This window comes from Gracilinanus agilis, chromosome 3, assembly GCF_016433145.1.
Source record: "Gracilinanus agilis isolate LMUSP501 chromosome 3, AgileGrace, whole genome shotgun sequence".
Taxonomy (NCBI): domain Eukaryota; kingdom Metazoa; phylum Chordata; class Mammalia; order Didelphimorphia; family Didelphidae; genus Gracilinanus; species Gracilinanus agilis.
Genome location: NC_058132.1, coordinates 433,325,550 through 433,349,612, shown reverse-complemented (window position 1 = coordinate 433,349,612; position 24,063 = coordinate 433,325,550). Strand labels below are relative to the sequence as shown.

The 24,063-nt window shown below is 37.0% G+C and overlaps 1 pseudogene; it reads left to right on the top strand.

Moving 5' to 3' along the window:
• Nucleotides 1–14,847, top strand: part of LOC123241672 — a 182,751-nt pseudogene extending 167,904 nt beyond the window's left edge.
• The last annotated feature ends 9,216 nt before the right edge of the window (nt 14,848–24,063 follow it).

The window sequence follows — 24,063 nt, the reverse complement described above, 5'->3', positions numbered from 1 at the left end:
ATAACGAAAACCTCTGACAAAGGTCTAATTATTCAAATTCATAAGGAGCTAAATCAATTGTTCCAAAAGGCACCCCACTCATCAATTGATAACTGGTCAAGGAACATGAATTGGCACTTTGCAGATAAAGAAATCAAAATTATGAATAAGCACATGAAAAGGTGTTATATACCTCTTATAATTAGAGAAATGCAAATCAAAACAACTCTGAGGTACCATTTCACACCTAGCAGATTGGCTAATATGACAACAAAGGAAAATAATAAATGTTGGAGGGGATATCACAAAATGGGGAAATTAATGCATTCCTAGTGGAGTTGCGAAATGATCCAACTATAAGGATAAAAAATAATAAAGGCTGGTATAAATATATAAATTAGTATTTTAATTAAAGCCATGCTGATAGATAAAGTCATTAGACCACACGCTTGTAAGAATTCAAAACTGACGCTCCAGCCATTATTACCTCACGTCTCTTCCTGAGTCTGCTGGCCAAGAGGCCACTCCCCCCTAACTCAGGAGATTTAAACTGTTCTCTGCATGGAGACGTAGGCGTCCCCAAGCCCAAAGAACTGGAAACGGAAACCCATTGGACCACAGGAAATGTAGTTTGATAATTTCCACGTGTCCATAGAAAATATATATATTTTTAGATGGCATCTCCCAAATTTCACTTTTACAATTCCCCGTGAGGTCCTTTTTCTTCCCTGGACCTGGAAAAATAGACAACTTCTAAAATTTTGAGGAATTTGGGGATAAAAGAAATAGATGAACAAATGGTTAAAATTAGCCGCATTGACAAAAAAACAATTTGGGGGCAGTCCCCTATTGGTATAACAATGTACAATTAAAACAATATATACAATTCAATTTCCACTCCCCATAGTTCAATCAACTGCATCCCAAAGTTCAAAATTTGGTCTTCATGGTACAGTGAAGGCTTTTCAGACATCTTCATGATGTCTTCACCAAACAGGTTTGTTGTCTGGATTCTGGGGAGATGGCAAGATCCTTATCCTGAAATTATTCTCAAAAGAATTTAAACTTTACATTATAGATTACAAAACATACATTTTCTTCTAAGATTTATACAATTCCCCGTGAAATTACTCCTAAAAGAGTTAAATATACATATATTTTTACATTATCGAATTTTAAAAAAATTAACAGATATCCCCCTAAGGTAAATCTTAAACACACCTTTTTTTTTTTTAAAGTACCTTAGGTCAGCTAAGGATGAGTGGCTGAGTCCTGGGGGTTGTATGAAGTCAATTGGCAAAATAAAAAGAATAAAATTCAAGAAAAAAGAAGAAAAAGTTAACTTGTGAATGAAATGTAAAATGTGCAAAAAATCTGGGGAAAATAAACTTAGACCTTTGAATGAAGGTCTAATTAAAGTGAATTCAGATTCGGGGCCAGGACTTAAGGAAAATGTCTCTCTCTGATCTGGCTTATCATTAGCTTTTCAGGGAACTGAGCCAAATAAATAACCAATCTTAGGTGCTTTCTAGGAATCTAAGTTGAGGGGACCCACGTCCTCTAAAGTTTTAGAAAAGACTGGGTCTCCAGGACTCAAACCCCAATTTCCAAGCCCTAAAGTATTGGCATAGAACTGCTGCAATTATACAGATCTTAGTCAGTTAAGTCTCTGACCATGTGCTTTCTTCAGCACTATTAATAGCTCTCGTGTTCCCTTTTCATAGAATCAGACAGAAAGGCATTTAATCACAGTCCTATAGGCTCAGGTATTTGCTGTAGAATCAGAAAAAGGATAAATAATGATTATATATGTACTTCCAGTACAAGATGAGAAAAAGGAAAAATCAATTGCTCTAATTAAAAAAAATTTTTAAAAATCAAATATATATATATATATAGCTTAGAACTAGAAGGGTTTTGTTACCCAAAAATGAGGTTTTCATTTTGTGAGTGTAAATGAATCTTACAAATAGCAGATTCACAGTGCACATTCAAATAAAGTACTATTATTTCCAATAGCGCATTTAAAAAAAATAAACAATGATGTTTAAAAATCATATACTTGTTACAACTTTTAAATCTTGGCTAAGAGTTTCTCAACAAATTCTGTTATTGCTTCCATAGCAATTCTGATATTTAAAAAGAAGAAACCTTCTGGTCTAAATTATCCTCAGATGAGAATATACGGGAGCTCCTTGGCTTCCTGTTTTAAAAAATCCTGGGTAGGAAATGCTTCTACCCATTTAAGACACTAATATCTCTTATAATAAAATATATAAAAGCTTTATCCTTTAAGACAACAATTCTTAAGGAATTAAAGTAAAAGTTAAAAAATCTCTTGTAAAATTACAAGGTAATATTCAAAGCATGGAAACTTCAAGGTTCTTTAAATTACCAAGACAGAATAAATTTTAAAAGAACATGTGCTCTATAAATCCAGTATACATAAGGCAAGTTACAACATAAAAAATGTGTAGGAAATACAATGTGAGTATTAGGGTAACAAGCTGGTCAAAACCTCTTACCAGTTCTAATAGATTTTTTTCATTATTTGGGAGTTACAATAAAATCATAAACAGAATTAATCTAGCAGCCACAAACTTCATTAACTTAAAATGATTCAGTGCAACAGGAAAATCAATGAAATAAGCAAGATTAATTTACAAAACTAATTAGCAAAATACCGTAAGATACTGCCTTTTTAAAACAGAAATAAAACTCATTCAGTTCGGAGGTTTAAAATTTCACCTCTTGTTCAATTTAAGGTTCTTTTGATTGAGTTCTGCTGAGTTTAAGGAGTTTTTTTTTAATAATCAGTCTTTGCTCTCAGTTCAAAGTTCTGAGCAGGTATGGGGGTGAATATTTCTTCCCCTGAGTTCAGTTTTTAATCACAAGCAAGTCTGAATAGGCCATGAGGCCCCATTAAAGGTAAACGCTAGGTCCACATGGTGTCGGGTCATGGGCTCAGGGCTAGAGAAAAACTTAAAGTCAGTTTTGTAGAAAATACCCATGTGGAGAGCTTGTGTGGGTTGGGGTTGCCTAAATTAGGTCTTTAGGGAAACACGTGGAGGTCTAGAATGCAGGCCATTACCAAACCAAGAGAGGGGGTAGTGGGAACAATACCAAATCCTAAGGAGCAGTGGTGGAAGTCTACGAAGATCTCGAAAAGCTGCAGGTCATTGCTGTTGGGGATCTGGGTTCTGGAACTAGCAGAATTAGCAGCACCAGACACAGGATCGAAGAAGAGGCAGGGGTATGCTTGCAGGCTTGTGGCAGGGCAGGAGCGGCAGAGGCACACTGGCTGGGCTCTGGCGTTTTAGTTTCAAAGCCAAAAGCCAGAGTCGGCTGGCCTGACCACCCAAGGTGGTTTGGGTTGGACTGGCTGGCTGAGTCCCACCTGAGGCAAAAACGTGCTGTTGCTTTTAGCAAAAGCATGGCAAGGAAAGCCACTTTCCTTTTTAAAAAAAGTGCTCAAAAAAGCTGAGCCAGACGGCCAAAAAGCAGGCATGGCTATCATTTCTGAAAGGCTATCTGGAAAATTGAGAATTCGAATTTCGACTGTGTTGTTGCCATAATTATAAATATGAAAAATAATTATGACTGAAATAATAATATAAATTAGTATTTTAATTAAAGCCATGCTGATAGATAAAGTCATTAGACCACGCACTTGTAAGAATTCAAAACTGACGCTCCAGCCATTATTACCTCGCGTCTCTTCCTGAGTCTGCTGGCCAAGAGGCCACTCCCCCCTAACTCAGGAGATTTAAACTGTTCTCTGCATGGAGACGTAGGCGTCCCCATGCCCAAAGAACCGGAAAGGGAAACCCGTTGGACCACAGGAAATGTAGTTTGATAATTTCCACATGTCCATAGAAAATACATATACTTTTAGATGGCATCTCCCAAATTTCACTTTTACACAACCATTCTGGATAGTCATTTTGAACTAGGCTCAAAAGGCTTTTAAAGACTGAGTACCCTTTGATATAATAATACCACACTGGGTTTATAGCCCAAGGAGATAATAGGGAAAAAGACTTAAACAAAAATATTGTAGCCTCATTCTTTGTGGTGGCAAAAAATTATAAAATGAGGGAATGCCTTTCTATTGGGGAATGGCTGAACAAATTGTGGTAGTTTTGGTGATTGAATACTTTTGTGCTCAAAGGAATAATGAACTGTAGGAATTCCACATGAACTGGAATAATCTCCAGGAATTGATGCAGAGTGAAAGGAGCAGAACCAGGAGAACATTATACACAGAGACAGATACACTGTGGTACAATTGAATGTAATGGACTCTCTACTAGAAGGACAACTCTGAGGGACTTATGAGAAAGAAAACTATCCACACTCAGAGGAAGAACTTTGGGAGTAGAAACACAGAAGAAAAACAAGTGCCTAATCAGATGGGTTGATGAGGATCTGATTGGGAATATTTACTCTAAATGAGCACTGTAATACATATCAATAATATGGAGATAGGTCTCAATCAATGACACATGTAAAACCCAATGGAATTGCCCTTTGACTATGGGAGGGTTTGGGGAGAGGGAAGGGAAAGAACATAAAACTTGTAACCATGTAAAAGAAAAATTCTAAATTAATTAATTATATAAAGTTTGCCAAATTAAAAAAAAAACATAAAGTTGGCTTGCTCTAAAAAAAATGAATAAAAAAGTTGACAGACTCAATGTATGTGTTGGTTAGTTTTGTAAAATATTTTCTAAAAAAACTTTATTACACCGGATGGTTCTCTGAATATAGAAAGGAACACATAAAAATAATAGTGGCATATATACATACATACACTCATACATATTTAAACACAGAGACATCTATGTGTGGATCTATGTATGTATATGTGTGTGTGTGTGTGTGTGTGTGTAGGTATGCCTGTGTGTGTGTGTGTGTATGTGTGTGAAATGTGGTAGATTTTTTGATAGAGTTGCTGATTTGTTGGTACCATATGACAAAATTATTCATGGACCATTTCTGATTCACATGGCATAATTTTAGACTAAAGGAAGAAAACACTCACTCTACACTCTTGCCAAACCCAAATTAATGTGAAAAATTCAGGTCTATAGATAATAATTTCAAAATCCAATTGTTCATTATAAAATGAAATACATGGATTATCTAGTACAAATATGGTGTTCTATAGTCCACCTTGAAATGGATTTTGAGTCAGAGAGCTATGGTATACTTCTGACTCTGTGCCTATTAATTGCATCAACTTGGTCAAGTCATTTCTTTTCTCTAGGAATCATTTCCTGAAAGTACTGAATGAAATGATCTCAAAGGTCCCTTCCAGAAAGTCCTTTAAAATAATATATATGTATATGTATATATATATATACATATGTATATATACACACACACACACAAACACACTCATATGTAATATATGGGAAGCTTTTCTAATTCTTAAATTTTTAATATTCATAAAATTAAGATATATATCTACATTTTAAAAAATTGTATACTTATCTCATGGCATGACACATGAAAGATGCATATGCAATATTTTATTTATTCATTGATTGATGGTCTATTCTTCAAGTCCCTTGATGTCAACCCTCATTCCCACCTCCACCAATACTTATGGCTACAGATTAAGATATTTAAAAGGAAGAAGGGTAGAATGAGTGGAGACTAGGTAAGAGAAATAATTTATCTGTTACTGTCATTTCTGCTTATTTATAGCCAATGTCATGCCATATCCCCTTTCCTGATCATGACAATTTTTGTTCATAGTTATTACAATACATTTCTTTACCCTGTTGTGGTTGTTGTCCTTGACTAAATAAAAAAAAAATGAAAGTGAACAGGATAGCAAGGAAATAACTAGACTAGTATTGTGCAAACACTGCAAAGATGACCACTGTCATTCCTTTGATTAGAATTTGGATGATGAATTGGGAAAATGGTTCCTCAGATGAGTCTAAAAATGTTTATAATGTAGATTTATTTTTTCCCGTCATGCCAGTTTTCAGATCCATTCAGCAAAATCTCATTTTCTTGTTTTGTTTTTTTCTATGCATTTTTCTACCCCTGAGACAGAACTGAAAACTATTCATTCAATTCTTGTCATGCTGTATGTGTCCTTGTACCCCTTTCATAATGCAGTTCCTAAATCCTGACTTCTCTCACACTTAGAGATTCATGATATACTCAGAGGCTTCCCTGGTGATGGCTTCCAAAAGTGAAACTATATTGTTTAACTATAAGTATTTTTTTTTCTTTCCCTTGGTGACATTGAAGAGAGGAACAGCCCAGGGATGGAGATAGCATGCCCTTTTTACTCTGTTTGGGTTGATGAGCCAGAAGAACCAGCATATCTTTTTTATCATTTGGGAACTACTGGGGTCATCCTCTCTTTATGTTACCTTCTTCATTAGGTTTGACATTTTTGAGGCTGAACATTGTTACAGACTATTAGCTTTTAGTAGTGGAGTGGAGAAATGAGGCTTTTGTGAAGCTTCATCTCTCTAGTATAGAAAAAAAATATTACATTTTTATATGAAGCCTTGAAATATTGGCATTTCATTGTTAAGGACAGAAGATGAGAGGTGTTTAAAGAGGTATAATAGGGAGCAGCTGGGTAGCTCAGTGTATTGACAGTCAGGCCTAGAGACGGGAGGTCCTAGGTTCAAATCTGGTCTCAGACACTTCCCAGCTGTGTGACCCTAGGCAAGTCACTTGACCCCCATTGCCCACCCTTACCACTCTTCCACCTAGGAGCCAATACACAGAAGTTAAGGGTTTAAAAAAAGAGGTATAGTAAAATGTAATGTATAATATAAACAATGTGTCTAAAAGAATAATTTAAATAAGATAAATTATGTACTGTTTGTCATGATTTAATTCATCTTTCTGATATATCACTTTATTTTCTACCAAAGCAGAAAATGGTAAAATGAAAATAAAATATAAATCCGCTATGTCTTTGTCAGCCCTAACTGTGGAAAACAAATGTATTCACAGTCAAAAATACATACTAATGGAATTCCATGAGGCCAATTGCAGTTAGATTATCTCAGTACAGGATCTTTTAAGGAATGCTAATCTATATTTGCTTACTTAAAAGGGTACCTATAGAGTTTAGGATGTTATTTAAGTCACTTTTGGTTCTCTGTTCTAAAATTAATCCTACCAAAAATAAAATATATTTATGTTCTATTTCATCAAAGCCTATTTCTCCTCTAAATAAATTGACAGTTCTTAAATCTAAACTATCATTTTCCTTCTTATAGACTTAGAATTTCTTAGAACACTGATATTCTCTACAAGACATAACAACAAACTTTAACACTATATTGTTCATTCATAAGAAATAACTTCCTTTTCATGAATTCTAATTCTTTCATCCATCTATTATTTCAGTCCATCTTACCTCTGACTTCATTCTTCTCTATCCATATCTATATGATGTGGGACAGCTTTGAGGAAAAATCCTAGGTTCCCAACAAGTACCCTTTTCAAGAATGCAAGACTCCTTAAAAATAAAAATAAAGAAAGAAACATTAATTTGGAAGCAATACTGAATGGCCAGGAAACTGTGCAGGTGTAACACTGCCTCCTCAAGGAGATGGGGTTTGGGGTTTTTCTATCCCTTTGACAAGTGTTACAGGATACAAGGGAGGCTGGGAAATGGAGTGAATCAGGAATGAGGTAATTGGTTGGGTTGGGGTTATATAAGGGATGATCAGTGGAATTCAAGAGATGACTGAATATGGTATCACCCAATGCTTATCAGGGTGGAACTGGGAGATACATATCTATGTTAATTGAAGATCTAGGGTAATGATGGTGAACCTAGGGCACAGGTGACAAAGCAGAGCACTTTCTGAGAGCATGAATGCTGCCCTCCTCACACAAAGCCCCACCCCCAAAATTTATTACTAGAAAGGCAGAGGGACAAGAGCATAGCAGCCATCTCCCCCCATCCACAGTGCTTGTTCACATTTTTCACATCACCTGCCTCTCTGCCTAGCAGCCCAATGAGAGTGCATAGGGGTAACGTAGACAACTCACAGGTGGCAAAGCTAGAGGGGAGCAGAATAATTGGGCCCTTCCCCTCCCCAACTCTACACTCATTCCTCACTTTACCCACCCCGCTACCCAACAGCCCAATGGAAATATTTTCTCCCTTTTCTGTGTGGGGTAAGGAATGGGGGAATATGCCTGGCAGTGGTGGAGTGAGGGGCATGGTATGTAGTCTCTGAGGTGGGGGGGGGGGCACAGGCATAGCTCTTGGTCTAGGGGCTTGGGGTTGGGGTGAGGCCTGGCACTCCACTTCTATTCACCATCACTGATCTAGGGGAAAGTCCAAGAGGGATGTTTCTCCCAAAGATCAGAAAGGATTTTTTCTGCATCCTTTTTGACCTCGAACACTTCTGGAGTTTGGGGTGTCCAGATGTAAATCCTGGGTCCTGTGGTATATATATAAATTTAACCAAATAGTATGCAAGTTTAGTGTTTCATTGACTACTACCCAATAATTTCTTTTCTTCCTGATCTTCTATTTCAATGAAATTCTATTACTCCTAAACTAGGGCTTCTGTGTTTCAATGAATAAAATCACACTAAATAATATGACTTTATCCATAATAAATTTATTATTCAGTTGCAGATATTTATTCAATATTCTGCTCTACCCTTATGAATTCTTCATCTTGCCCTCCATGCTTCTGTTTTAAATTGAGTTCAATTTAATTCAATTTAACAAAGTTTAATTAAATATTTACCTTATGCCTAGTACTATGATAGTTTCTGGTGATAATAAATAAGAAAATTAACCATCCCTCCTTCTCTCTCTATTGCCTAAACCTGCCTCTGTCACTGATACTTACATTATTTAAATATACTTCCTTCTTCATGGAGATTAAAGACCTCAAACATGAGATATTTCAATCTTACTAACTCAATTTCTTAAAATCATTCTCCTTTCTTTTTTTATTAAAGAATCACAACTTTTCATAGCTGGAAGAGATCTCAACAGATATATCTTCCTCTCCATTCTTGAAAAAGACTTGTTGCTAGATATGTAGAGAAAAGGGGATGGGTATATAATATCTTACTGCAGTAGAACTGGCAGAACTGGGCTCAAAATTGACTACAAGACTATGAGGCAGAAGAAACAGTGAAAATGACACAAAAGGGAACAAAGATATTGGGCTATTTTTCCTAACTATAATACTCTAAGCATTTTTCCAAATTCTTGGCATTCCTAAGTGCTTGCCAAAGCTCTTTTCAAATACTATCTCCTCCTTCATGCCTCTCCTGATCCACTTCTCCACCTGTCATTTGTTAGTTCTCTCCTTGTCCTAAAAATCAGAAACACTTTCTTTTTTATTTTTTTCCAAATTTTTCACTTTTCAGTTAAATGTAGAAATGATTTTTTTATAATTCTCTTTTGACTAGATTTTAGAATTCAGATTTTCTCCCTCCCTTCCCTCTTCCTTCCCCAAGGCAGTGAATAGTCTGATATAGGTTGACAACCTCATTTTATGAAATCCCAAATTTACCTTTGTCTCCTGGGGACTTGCCTTCAAGGAACTCTCAGATTGATCCTAGTCCCAACATGAACAATAATCTATCAAATACCCATTAAGCAACCTGAGTAGGGTATTTAAAACTTTGTTTCTCATTTTCTCATATTGTATTTGGACCTCCCCCAGATACCCAAGCCTCAGGCTACAGCCTCTTTCCCAAGCCTCTGTCAACCTTGAAAAACACAGAACCACTAAGGTAGTTAGAAAGAACAAGTCTTTAATTAGGACAAGAAGCAGTGCTCAGGATTCAGCACCACGTAGTCGAGATCTTCATACCCTACAGAGCCACAGCTCTAGGACTAGTGTCTTTGGGAAAACACACTGTCAAAGATGATTTTCCACATTGCCTATTCTAATTCCTTCCATTGGTTTTAGTGATCTTATTGTTATAGTGAGCACTTCTAGCATAATATTAAGTAATAATGGTGATAAGGGGCATACTTACTTTTTACCTCTGATCTTGTTAGGAATGTTTATTTGTCACCATTACAATGCAAGACAATCCTAAAGGACTTATGAAAAAGAATGCTATCCACATGGAGAGAAAGAAGTATGGAAGTAGAAACACAGAAGAAAAACAAATGAAAAATCATTTGTTTATAAGGATATATGATTGGGGGTTTTGGTTTTTAAAAATTTATCTATTGCAAAAATGAGTAATATGAAAATAGGCCTAAGTGATAACATCGGTAAAATCCAGTGGAAGTGCTTATTGGATCCATGAAGGGGAAAGGAAGAGGAGATTGCAAGAAAATGAAATATGTGAACTTGGAAAAATATTTTTAAAAGAAAAAAGAAATATTTGTCTGGGGATTAGAAAAGAGAAAGGATCTAGATAAATTAATCAAAGAATCATTAGCATAGAAATTATGACTGCATCCAAGGGAGCTGATGAAATTACTAAGTGAAACAATGTAGAGGGAGATGAGAAGAGGGTCTAGAACAGACTGGAAGAAACCCATCTGTCAAAGAAAAACATTGTCTTTTTGAAGTTTAAGTATTTCCTTTAACATTTATTCTCTTAGAGAACAGACATGCTAGCATGAGTGTTACAATATATGATCTCACTGCTCAAAGACAGGTTGTGGCAGCACCCTAATTATATTATCATTTAAGAGGGCAGGGAGGTAAACAAAGACAAGGAAAAGTAAAGAGATTCCCAGACAGAGATGTTGCTGGATCAGAACACAATTGTTGCAAAAAAAAGTCTAAATCACAGACAATGCATAAATAGGGGGTAGTCTTAAGCTGGCTGAATTGGCTCTGAGCAGTAAACATGCTCTGAGAATGCAAATGCTTCTGAGAAGTAGACAAACTGCCCTCTTCTAGGGTCAGTGAGGCACTTTTCCAAAGCTTAGAGATCTATTGTTTTTGAGCTTTCTTTCCCTTGTAAATCTGGACTGAGGGTGGGGAATAAAGCTCTAACAAAGTTAAAATCCAAGATTTCTAAACACACCTTTAACAGAGGAGATCTGGAAGATTCACAGAGAAAAATTACAAAAGAGCAGAAGAATGGTATAAAAGAAAAACAAAGAGAGAGGAATGTCACAGAAATGTAAAAATTTGAATAACAGTGTTAAAGGCTTAGAGAGGTCAAGAAGGATGAGCATTGAGAATAGACAATTAAATTTGTTTTGGAGAAAGCAGCTCTGGGTGAATATGGAGAATTAAAAGGAGAAAGTAAGGAAATTCAAAATGGCCATCTCAAGAAGGTTAGCAACAGAAAGGAGTAGAGTTATAAGACAAAAGGGATGTTATAGTTTTTTAGAGTGGTGAAGACAAGGGCAAGTTTGTAGAAAGTAAAAGAGAAATTCCAGGGGAATCTCCTGATCCTGAATCTCCGTCCATTTCATGGGGAGCCCAAGATCCCAAGATCCTCAGACCCTGATGCTGAACCACACTAAGTAAACTTGAGAGATGTGGGGACACAGACCCCTGACACAAAGACACTGAAACACTGAGAAACAAGCAGACAGCCCTACACAGAGATACTGAGGGAAACACAAAGGACCCCAAGACACAGAGACCCTGGAGAAAGACTGAGAGACCACTGAAACAGGGAGAGAGCACAGGCCAAGCAGTGGATGCCCAGATGAATAGGATGAAGGACTTCATCAAAAGTCTTGCTGAAATCCAGATATAATATGGGATTCTTCTGACCTGACAGCCTAGTAACCCTATCAGAAGGAAAAATATGGTCCGCCTAGCAAGAATGTGTTCTGAATAAAAATTGTTGGGAGTGTCAGTTACAGTGCAGCAAGACAAGAAACAGAATATCAAACATAGAGTTTGGGCACTGGGATCTCTTATGTGGAAATTCTTATGGGTACTTATGAAGTGGAGTACTTCATAACACAAGTCCAGACACCCAGAAATTCAATTATTGAAACCGTTATTTATTGGTTAAAGAAGGAGAAAAGAGAAAACATTATTATTATTACCAGCTGGCACAGTCTTCCCTAGTGGAAGCTATGCAGACTAACATTAGAATACAGCTTATATAGGTTTACATGATACAATGCTATTCCCTTTCACATCCAGGTTCTTATTTATCTAGACAAAACTCAACACAAAACATCAGTAGTGATAAGTGGGTGACATTTAGGATATTTACTCTTCATATATACCTAAACACTCAACCTAGTTAGCCTATGTTCTATCCTGACCTATTTGTTTGTACCTAAACACTTATACCCAGTTAACTATAAGTGTTTACCTTTTATTCCATCCTGACCCATTTTTTTGTACTGGTGTCCTTTCGATATCTGCAGGGGAATTTATGACTGACCCTTTACTTGCCTAGGTTGTTTGCTCACCTGGAAGGCCTAGGTCAGTTTCTTAAATAATGCAGGAGTGGATTAATCTACTTCAATTCTACTTTATTTCTTTAACCTATTTAGTCTACGTCACTTAAATATTACTGGGTTTAGAAAAAGGGGAGAAGGAGGACTGATAGGACAGGGCAATAGACTGGGAATAACCTACAAGTTAGGGAAACACAAATCAAGAATGGGTTTGGCAGTTGGAAGGAGTGACAGTTAAGATCCAACTGATAGTTTGACACAAGGATTAGGTAAGTAAACTGGTTTAATTAGATAAACTTTGGTTTTGAAGGAAGGGAAAGGGATTTCTATTCTCAAAACCTATGGACAAGTCTCCGGGTCAGGGAAGGAACTTATCTACATTAAGCTAAAGGCTATATCAAGGCACAGCTGGACTATCAGGGATGGAAGTGGGATCCTCACTGCTGAGTCCTGTCCAGATCCAGTGATGATACAGCTCTCCCAGGTCCTCAGCCAGTTATCCTTGAAATGGGTAAGGTTAGGGAGTTACACTAGCCTGAGATGAGCAGCAGCCCAGGTCAGATTTGACATTCTCGACCTAACTTCCCTCAGGCAGATGATTCTTACTTCAGGATACAGGGATACAAGCTTTCCCTTTCCATGAGATCTCCCACTAAGTCAGTTGGTCAGCAGCAACTTGCACTCAGCCAACATGAAGTCCATCCCAGGAGAGAGCCATTTTCTGCTTCCCCATTCCATTTAGAATTCTCTAGCCTTGCTTGATAAGCCTAATTTTTTTTTTATCCTGGGACTCCATTCTAGGAGCATAGGGCCACAACCAGTAGGCAATGGGTCACACAGTCGCTCAGGGTCACCCAGCTGGGAAGTGTCTGAGCCTGGATTTGAACCTAGGACCTTTCATCTCTAGGCCTGGCTCTCAATCCACTGAGCTAGCCCAGCTGCCCCTACTTTAGGTTGCAGTTTCTTTAGCAGATGTAGTTTTTTTTACAGGGTGGGGTTGCTAGCCCCACGCCCAACCCTCCTCCTTTTTTATCCGGGCTAGGGACCGTCCTTGGCCCAGGAGTGGTAAGGGTGGGCAATAGGGGTCAAGTGACTTGCCCAAGGTCACACAGCTGGAAGTGTCCGAGGCCAGACTTGAACCTAGGACCTCCAGTCTCTAGGCCTGGCTCTTAATCCACTGAGCCACCCAGCTGTTCTAGATTGGAACCCGAGACCTCCCGCCTCTGGGTAGGAGCCTCCCTTGAGGCAGGTTCCCGGACCGTCTCCTGGACTCCTCTGGCTGAAGTGCTTCTTCCTAGCTCAGCTGGACTCGTGATCAGGGCCGGCCCAGACCACCCCCTCCTGCCGCCCCTTACATGAGTGCATCATCCCAGAACGGAAGCCAATGGGGTTCTGGAAGGGGCTTCGTGAGTCTCTTCTCTTTCTGTCTTTTCAAACCCTGACCCTTCGCCATAGAGTCAATACTGTGTGTTGGTGTGTTGAGTCATTAGAGTGGTAAAGACAAGGTGATGGGGGAGAAGTGACTCACCCAGGGTCACCCGGGAAGTGTCTGAGGCTAGATAAGCCTAATAATAATACCTAATCTTAAACATTTACATCCTACTTTATTAATTTATCTACAACACATCCAAAGTGGAAGGAGCACTAGAGACAAATATAGCCCATTCATGCTGACAGCTGATGAGGCTAGGAAAGAGCATATAGGGCCTAGGGCGGTGGACTGTCTCACTTCTATGTCCTAAAATGACTCAGCCCCTCAGGCCAATTCCTGCTGCATCTGCTGTTGCTGCTGCTGCAGCTCATTAAATGAAGAGCAGCATCAGGCTTGGAAAACGTCTAGAGGCCCAGACTGAAGACCATCCCCATCTGTGAAACTGGCAACAAGCCCAGCCAAGGGGAGGTCCAGAATAGGCCAAGCCATTTGACAAACTAATGAAGAATCCTACTGGCTGCAGTGGGTTCAGGGAGTTCTTTCCTATAGAACAGTGATGGGCAAACTTTTTAAAGAGGGGACCAAAGGAAAAGAAATGCTCATCTGTCAGTTTTGTTTCTAAGGCAACTCTTTTGAAGTTTCATTGTATTGTATCCTACTCATTGTATTAGATTAGGAAAAATGTTGTGTGGCCAGATAGAACATTTCAGGGGGCCACATCTGGCCTATAGGGCCATAGTTTTCCCTTCACTACTATAGAATATAGTGAAGAGACTATGTTGTTTTGGCTGGCCTGTGAGGAACTCAAAGGAGAAGACAACAAGCCATTGATGGACTTCTCTATGTGTATTATATTTCCATCCTCTCTCCTAAAGAGGTGAGCCTGCACTCCAGGGTATGGGAGATCATCAACAAAAAGATGCAAGAGCCATCATCCCATATGTTTGATGACTCCCAGCTACAGATCTACTACACCTTCATGCATAGGGACTCCTACCCTAATTTTCTGAACTATGCCTTCCACAAAGTCTTACTCCTCAGCACCTCCTGATCCTCTTCTGAGTCCTAGAGCAGCCTCCCTTCCCTCCAGAAGGAAAGGGTGAAGCCTAGACCCTTAATTCTACTATACCTAGAGTAAGAAGCTTTGGTCACTTTGAAAAATGAGACTAAGGGGGCAGCCTAGACCCTTAGTTACCCCATACCTAGAGTGACATGATCTGACCACCTTAGAAAATGGGACCAAGGTGGCGTATTGTGCCTATGCCTCCAGTCTTAGAGAAACATGAAATTTTTTCACACATAATTGTCCTCTGGTCCCTGAGGTCACTGCTCACTACCTGTACTATAGTGGTGGACTAATTTATCTTAACAACCTCAGTCCTGACATTGTTAATAATAATAGCTCCTGAGAGGTGGGGTCAAGATGGCCACTTACATGTGGCAAAAGTCCAGACCTCCATGAAAACCTTTCCACACCAATCAAAAACAAAGTCCTTCAAGGGTACGCAAAAACAAATCTAACAGCAAGTCAGAGCTTGGGGACCCTCCTGCTGGATTCAACTTAAAAGGTACTTCATAAAAAGTCTGAATTCTTGAACTCTCAGGTTTAATGAAAAGGAAGAAGGAGGGTCCCAGAACTCTCCCCCCCCACCTACTGTGCTGAGTCTCTGACTGTCACTGGAATCTAAGGGTAAGGGTTCCAGCCCATAGGGAGTGCCTTGCTAACACAGTTGTGCCAGGCTCAGTCTGCAAGGAGGCAGCTGGAGGAGGAGCATAGAGAGAGCAGTCTAGTCACATACAAAACTCTTAACTCTTGCCCCCCCCCACCTCCCCACTCTCTAGGTTTTGGCCTCCACATCAAGGTCCACAGATAAGTCCCACCCTGGTTTAATCTTATCAATAGGACAGATTAAAAGCCTTCAGAGGGCAGGCCAACACCCCTCCCCCACTGACTGTGCTGAAAGCCTTGCTGACTAAATTCCCAGGGAAAAGGCTGCAATCATTACAGAATACCTTGATAACAGGACAGGAAGCACAACTCCCTTTATGCTCTATACCTACACCTTCAGCTTCTGCTGCAAGCTAGGGAAGATTTGACCTTAGGGCATATTAATACTCTGTCTGCCCATTCTAGTCAATCAGCAGAGCAGAGAAGTCTCTTCAGGAAAGAATAGCCTAAAATCACAGATCTAGCCAATAATCAGAGGAGCAAGATTACAGTCAATGACAGGGGGGAAAGAAGGAAAAAATATGAATAAATAACAGAAAAAAAATAAATTACAATTGACAGCTTCTATCCTGGTAATGAACAAAGAGCAAATGGAACAGAGGAGGATCAAGGAACATCAAGAAAAAATGCAGAAATTCCAGTAAATTGGACAAAAGCTTTGGAAGAATTCAAAGCATAATTCAAAAATCAAAAATTAAGAGAAGATGAAGAGAAAAGAAAAGAACTTTAAAAAAAACTTTAAAAAGAGAAAAGAACTTTAAAAAAAACTTTTAAAAAAAGTCATCTGGAAACAGAAACCCATGGACTGAAATAAGAAAATAGTGTTTTGAAAGCCAGAATTGACTAGCTTGAAAATGAGGCAAAAGATAAAAGATGACCTACAAAGAAAATCAGATCAGAAGGAGAAGAATGACCAAAGAGCCAGGGATGCAATTCAGTCTTTAAAAATTGGAATCCAGCAACTAGAAGCAAATGACTTCATGAGGCAGCAAGAATCTATAAAAAAAACAAATTCAAAAGAATGAAAAAAATTGGGGAAAATATGAAACACCTCATTGACAAAATTATATACCTAGGAAATAGATCCAGGAGAGACAATTTAAGAGTTATTGGACTACCAGATCATGACAAAAGAAAAAGCCTGGATATCATTCATTCTGCAGGAAATTATCCAAGAAAACTGCCCTGACATTCTTGAACAAGACGGAAAAGTAGAGATTAAAAGAATTCAGTGATCACCTCCTACTTTTAATTCTCAATTGACAATGCCCAGGAACACTATAGCCAAATTTGAGAACTATCAGACCAAGGAAAAAATACTACAAGCTGCTAAGAAGAAAATATTCAGATATCATGTAACCACAGTTAGGATAACACAGGAACTGACTGCATCCACACTGAAGAACCAGATGGCATGGATTATAATATTGCAGAAAGGAAGGGGACTGGGTCTACAACCAAGAATCAATTACCCAGCAAAACTGACTATATTCTTGTAGGGGAAAGTATGGCCATTTAATAAAATAGAAGAATTCCAAGCATTCATAAAGAAAAGACCATACTTAAACAGAAAATTTGATGCCCAAACACAGTACTCAAGATAATTAAAAAAGGGAATTAAGAAAGGGAAAAAAAAAACAACTTTTTTTTAAGGGACCCAATAAGTTCAAATTATTTGTATTCCTATAAGAAAGGATAATATTACTAACTCTTCAAAATTGTTATTATCTTCAGGGTAGCTAGAAGAAGTATAATTAGAGGGAACAGTGACAAATTTTATAGAATGAAATGTCAAATATATATATATTTGTCTTTTGCATATATATATATATGTACATATATATGGGTAAAAAAGAGAATAATACTAAGAGAAGTGGGAAAAGAAACAAAATGGGATAAATTTATATTTCATAAGGAAGCTCTTGGGGGAAGGGAGAGAAGGTCAATACAATGGAAGGGTGAAAAAGTTTGGAGACAAGTAATACTTACTTCTGATGCACTTTGAAGATTACTGAAAGAGAGAACAGTCAGATCCATTCAGGCAGAAAATTGTATCATGTCCTATAGAGAAGGGAAATAAATGAACTTGTGGGGAGGGTAGCAATACATACAAGGGAGGGAGAGGATGTGGTTAGTTTAAAAGACATTATAATAAGAGGGAAGGTGCCGGGAAGGGTAGTAATATTAGGGAAGGGAAAAGAGGGAAACGGACTAAAAGCAAAAAGTTGAAAGGGAGAGTAAGAGGAATAAGAGAAAAGGCAGAACCTAAGGAGGAAATGATAATGGAGGGAAATACACAGAAAGTAATCATAACTGTGAATGTGAATGGAATGGACTCACCAATAAAAAAGAACCAGATAGAAAAATGGATTAAAAAAAAAAAACCAGAATCCCACTATATGTTGCCTACAATAAACATACGTGAGGAAGGTAGAGATAAACAGGGTAAAAATAAGAGGGTAGAGGAGAATTTACTGGGCTGCAACTGAGACAAAGGCAGGAGCAGTAATTATGATCTCAGACAAACCTAAAGCAAAAATAGATCTGATTAAAAGAGATAAGGAAAGTGATTACATCTTGATGAAAGGCAGTATAAATAATGAAGAAATATGAATACTCAACATATATCCACCAAATGGTACAGCCAATTTCTAACTAAAGGAGCTTAAGGAGGAAATAGATAGAAAACCATACTAGTGGGGTACCTTAATCTTCCTCTATCAGAACTAGACAAATTGAACTAAAAAAATAAATGAGAAAGAAGTAAGGAAAATGAATTAAATATTAGAAAAATGAAAGCTAATAGATATTTGGAGAACAATAAATAGGGATAAAAAGGAATATATTTTATTTTCAGCAGTACATGGTACATGTACAAAGATTGATCATGTACTAGGTAATAAAAACATTGCAAGCAAATGTTTGGAAAGCAGAAATAATAAATGCAATTTTTTAGATCATAATGCAATAAAAATCATAATAAGAGCTTATGGAAAAGTAGATTTAAAAATAATTAGAGACTAAATAATCTAATTCTTCAAAGCTGGTTGATCAAAGAACAAATCAAAGACATGATTACTGCTTTCACTGAAGAGAATGAGGAAACAATGAGGAAACAAACTAATCAAAATCTATGGGATGCAGCCAAAGCAGTACTCAAGAGAAAATTTATATCCCTTAGAGCATATATCAACAAATTAGAGAGGGAAGAGATCAATGAATTGGGCATGCAACTTAAAAAACTAGAAAGAGAACAAATTAAAAATCCCGAAATAAACACTAAATTGGAAATCATGAAAATCAAAGCAGAAATTAATAAAATTGATAGCAAAAGAACTATTGAACTAATAAATAAGACTAGGAGCTGGTACTTTGAAAAAACAAATAAAATAGATGAAGTACTGGTTAATCTATGAAAAAAGAAGCAAACCAAATTAACAGTATGAAAGATAAAAAGGGCAACCACACCTCTAATAAAGAGAAAATTCAGGTAATTATTAAGAACTATTTTGCCCAATTATATAGCAATAAATATGATAATCTAAGTAAAATGGATGCATATATTAAAAAATATAAATTGTCTAGATAAACAAAGAGGTTTATCTAGACTACTAAAACACTTCCATCTCAGAAAAAGAAATTGAACAAGCCATTAAGGAACAACCTAAGAAAAAATTCTTAGGGCCAGATGAATTCAGAAGTGAATTTTATCAAACATTTAAAGAACAACTAATTCCAATACTATACAAACTATTTGACATAATAAGCAAAGAAGGAGTTCTACCTTATGTGATACAAATATGGTATGATTCTAAAGTCAGGCAGACTAAAAACAGAGAAAGAAAACTTTCGACCAATCTCCTTAATGAACATAGATGCAGAAATCTCAAATAGAATATTGGCAAAAAGATTCCAGCAAATGATCATGAGGGTTATTCACTATGATCAGGTGGGATTTGTAATAGGAATGCAAGGATGGTTTTAACTATCCACATAATTGACAATATCAACAAGCAAACCAAAAGAAATCACATGATTATCTAAATAGATCCAGAAAAAGCCTTTGACAAAATACAACACTCATTCCTATTGAAAACACTAGAAAGTATAGAAATAGATGGATCTTCTTTATTCTGAATCCAACAGTTCTTTCTCTGAAGGTCAATAGCATTCTTTGTCATGAGTCCATTGAATAGTCCTAGATCATTGTATTGCTAGAAGAATCTAAGTCTTTCACAGTTTATCATTATACAACAATATTTTTTCATACAGTGCTCTCCTGGTTCTCCTTATTTTGATTTGCATCAGTTCATGAAGATCCTTCTAGCGTTTTCTAAAATCATCTTGTTTATTATGTTTTTAATTTTGAAATTTTTACTTAATTAATTTAGAACATTTTTCCACGATTACAGGTTTCATGTTTTATCTCTCCCCTGCCCCCCACCTCCCATAGCTGATGCACAATTCCACTGGGCTTTACAGCTGTCATTGATGAAGACCTATTTCCATATTATTGATATTTGCACTAGGATGCTCATTTAGAATCAATATCCCCGAATCATATCCCCATCAACCCGTGATCAGGCAGTTATTTTTCTTCTGTGTTTCTACTCCCACAGTTCTTCCTCTGAATGTGGATAGTGTTCTGTCTCATAAGTCCCTCAGAGTTGTCCCGGATCATTGCATTGTTGCTAGTAGAGAAGTCCATTACACTCGATTTATACACAGTTTCTGTGCATAATGTTCTCCTAGTTCTACTCCTTTTGCTCTGCATCAATTCCTGGAGGTCATTCCAGTTCACATGGAATTCCTCCAGGTTATTATAATTTTTAGCACAACAACATTCCATCAACAATAGATACCATAATTTGGTCACCCATCCCCAATCAAAGGGCATCCCCTCATTTTCCAATTTTTTGGTACTACAAAGAGCGTGACTATAAATATTTTTGTACACATATTTTTCCCTATTATCTCTTTAGGGTACAAACCCAGCAATAGCATGGCTGGATCAAAGGGCAGGCAGTGTTTTAAAGCCCTTTGGGCTTAGTTCTAAATTGCCTTCTAGAATGGTTGGATCAATTCACAACTTCACCAGAAATGCTTAGTGTACCAATTCTGCCACATCCCCTGCAACATTTATTACTATCCTTTCCAATCATATTAGCTAATCTGCTAGGGGTGAGATGGTACTTGAGTTATTTTGGTTTGCATTATAAGAGATTTAGAACACACTTTATCATCAGTTTATTGATAGTTTGGATTTATTTATTTGAAAATTGCCTATTCATGTCCCTTGATCACTTATGAATTGATTTAGACTTTTGTAAATTTAAGTAATTAGAACTGTATCACAGGTTTTTGTTATAAAGATCTTTTTCTCAATTTGTTGCTTCCCTTCTAATTTTGGATGTATTGGTTTTGTTTGTATGAAACTTTTTTTAATTGAACATATTCAAAATTATTCATTTTTTATTTTGAAATAATTTCAATCTCTTGCTTGGTCTTAAAATCTTTCCTTTCCCACAGATCTGACAGGTATACTATTCTGTGTTTACCTAATTTACTTATCATTTCCTTCTTCATATTTAAGTCATTTACCTATTCTGAATTCATCTTGTTGTAGGGTGTGAGATGTTGATCTAAATCTAATTTCTCTGAAAATGTTTTCCAATTTTTCCAGCAGCTTTTGTCAAATAGTGGGTTTTTGTCCCAAAATCTGAGATCTTTGTGTTTCTTATACATTATCTTGCTGAAGTCATTTATCAAAAGTCTATTCCACTGATCCTCCCTTCTGTCTCTTAGCTATTACTATATTGTTTTGATGACCACTGTTTATAGTACAGTTGAAGATCCAGTATTGCTATGGCCCCATCCTTCACATTTTTTTCATTAGTTCCCTTAATATTCTTCATCTTTTTGTTCCAGATGAACATTGTTATAATTTTTTCTAATTCAGTAAAAAAAAAGTTTCTTGGTAGTATGATAGTTATGGCACTGGATAAGTAAATTAATTTCGGTAGGATTGTCACTTTTATTATGTTAGCTCTTCCTACCATCGAGCAATTTATGTTTTTCCAATTATTTTAGATCTAGTTTTAATTGTGTGGAAAGTGTTTTGTAGTTGTTTTCATATAGTTCCTGTTTTTGTCTTGGCAAATAGATTCCTAAATATTTCATATTGTCTAGGGTGATTTTAAATGAAATTTCTCTAGCTCTTGTTGCTGAGTTGTGTTTTAAATATATAGGAATGCTGATGATTTATGTGGGTTTATTTTGTATGTTGCAACTTGGCTAAAGTTGCTGATTATTTCCACTGGCTTTTTAGTTGGTTCTCTAGGATTTTTTAAATAGAACATCTTATCATCTGCAAAGAATGAGAGTTTAGTCTCCTCATTGCCTACTTTTATCCCTTCAATTTCTTTGCTTCTCTAATTGTTACTGCCACCATTTCTAGTACAATATTAAACAATAGAAGAGATAATGGGCATCCGTGTTTCACTCCTGATGGTTGGACCAATTCACAACTCCACCAGCAGTGTATTAGTGTCCCAATTTTACCACATCCCCTCCAACATTTCTCACTTTCGTTTGCTGTCATATTGGCCAATCTGCAAGACTAGAGATGGTACCTCAGTGTTGTTTTAATTTGCATTTCTCTAATCAGGAGGGAATTAGAACAATTTTTCATGCACTTCTTGACAGTTTTAATTTTATCCTATGAAAATTGCCTATTCATGTCCTTTGACCATTTGCTGATTGGGGATTGGATAATTTTTTTTTTTTAAATTTGACTTAGTTCCTTATATAGTTGCTAATTAAACCCTTGTCAAAGAATTTTTTATAAAAAATGTTCTCCCAGTTTGTTGCTTTCCTTCTACTTTTGGTTGCATTGTTTTTGCTTGTATGAAAATATTTTAATTTGATATAATTCATTCATTTTACATTTTGCAATGTTCTTTATCTCTTACTTGGTCTTAAATTCCTTCCTTTCCCACAGATCTGACAGGTATGCTAATTTATGTTCAACTAATTTATCTAAGATTTCACTTTTTAAATATAATTTATTTACTTATTTTGAATTTATCCTAATATAAAGTGAAAAATGTTGATCTAAACATAATTTTCCCCATACTGTTTTCCAATTTCCCCAGAAGTTTTTGTCAAACAGTGAGTTATTGTCCCAAAAGCTGGAGTTTTTGGCTTTATCGAACACTAACTTACTAAGGTCATTTACCTCTGGTCTATTCCATTGATCCACCCTTCTGTCTCCTAGCCAATAATACCACATTGTTTGGATGAACACATCTTTACAGTAGAGTTTAACATCTGGCAGTAGTAGGACCCCATGCTTCACTATTTTTTTCATTATTTCAGAGTCAGTTGATATTCTTGAACTTTTTTTCTTCCAGATAAACTTTGTGATAATTTTTTTCTAATTCAGCCAACAACTTTTTTGGCAGCTTTGATAGGTATGTCACTGAATAAGTAGATTAATTTGGGTAGCCTATACATCAGGGGTTGGCAATCTTTTTGGCCATGAGAGCCATAAATGCCATGTTTTTTTTTAACATTTATTAATATTCATTTTTAACATGGTTACATGATTCATGCTCCACCTTTCCCCTTCAACCCCCGCCCCCGCACCCCCCCCACCCTTGGCCAATGCGCGTTTCCACTAGTTTTGTCATGTGTCCTTGAACAAGACAAATTTCCAAATTGTTGGTAGTTGCATTGGTGTGGTAGTTTCGAGTCTACACTCTAAGTCATGTCCACCCCGACCCATGCGTTCAAGCAGTTGTTTTTCTTATATGTTTCCTCTCCTGCAGTCCTTCCTCTGAATGTGGGTAGCGTCTTTACCATAAATCCCTCAGAATTGTCCTGGGTCATTGTATTGCTGCTGGTACAGAGGTCCATTACATTCAATTTTACCACAGTATATCAGTCTCTGTGTATAGAGTTCTTCTGGCTCTGCTCCTTTCGCTCTGCATCAGTTCCCAGAGGTCTCTCCAGTTCGCCTGGAACTTCTCCAGTTTATTAATCCTTTTAGCACAATAGTATTCCATCACCCGCATATACCACAGTTTGTTCAGCCATTCCCCAATTGAAGGACATACCCTCCTTTTCCAATTTGTTGCCACCACAAAAAGCGCAGCTATGGATATTTTCGTACAAGTCTGTTTATCTATGATCTCTTTGGGGTACAAACCCAACAATGGTATGGCTGGATCAAAGGGCAGGCATTCTTTTATAGCCCTTTGAGTGTGATTCCAAATTGCCAGCCAGAATGGCTGGATCAGTTCACAACTCCACCAGCAATACATTAATGTCCCAATTTTGCCACATCCCCTCCAACATTCATTACTCTCCCCTTCTTTCATTTTAGCCAATCTGCTAGGTGTGAGGTGATACCTCAGAGTTGTTTTGATTTGCATTTCTCTAATTATTAGAGATTTGGAACACTTTCTCATGTGCTTATTGATACTTTTGATTTCTTTACCTGAAAATTGCCTATTCATGTCTCTTGCCCATTTATCAATTGGGGAATGGCTTGAT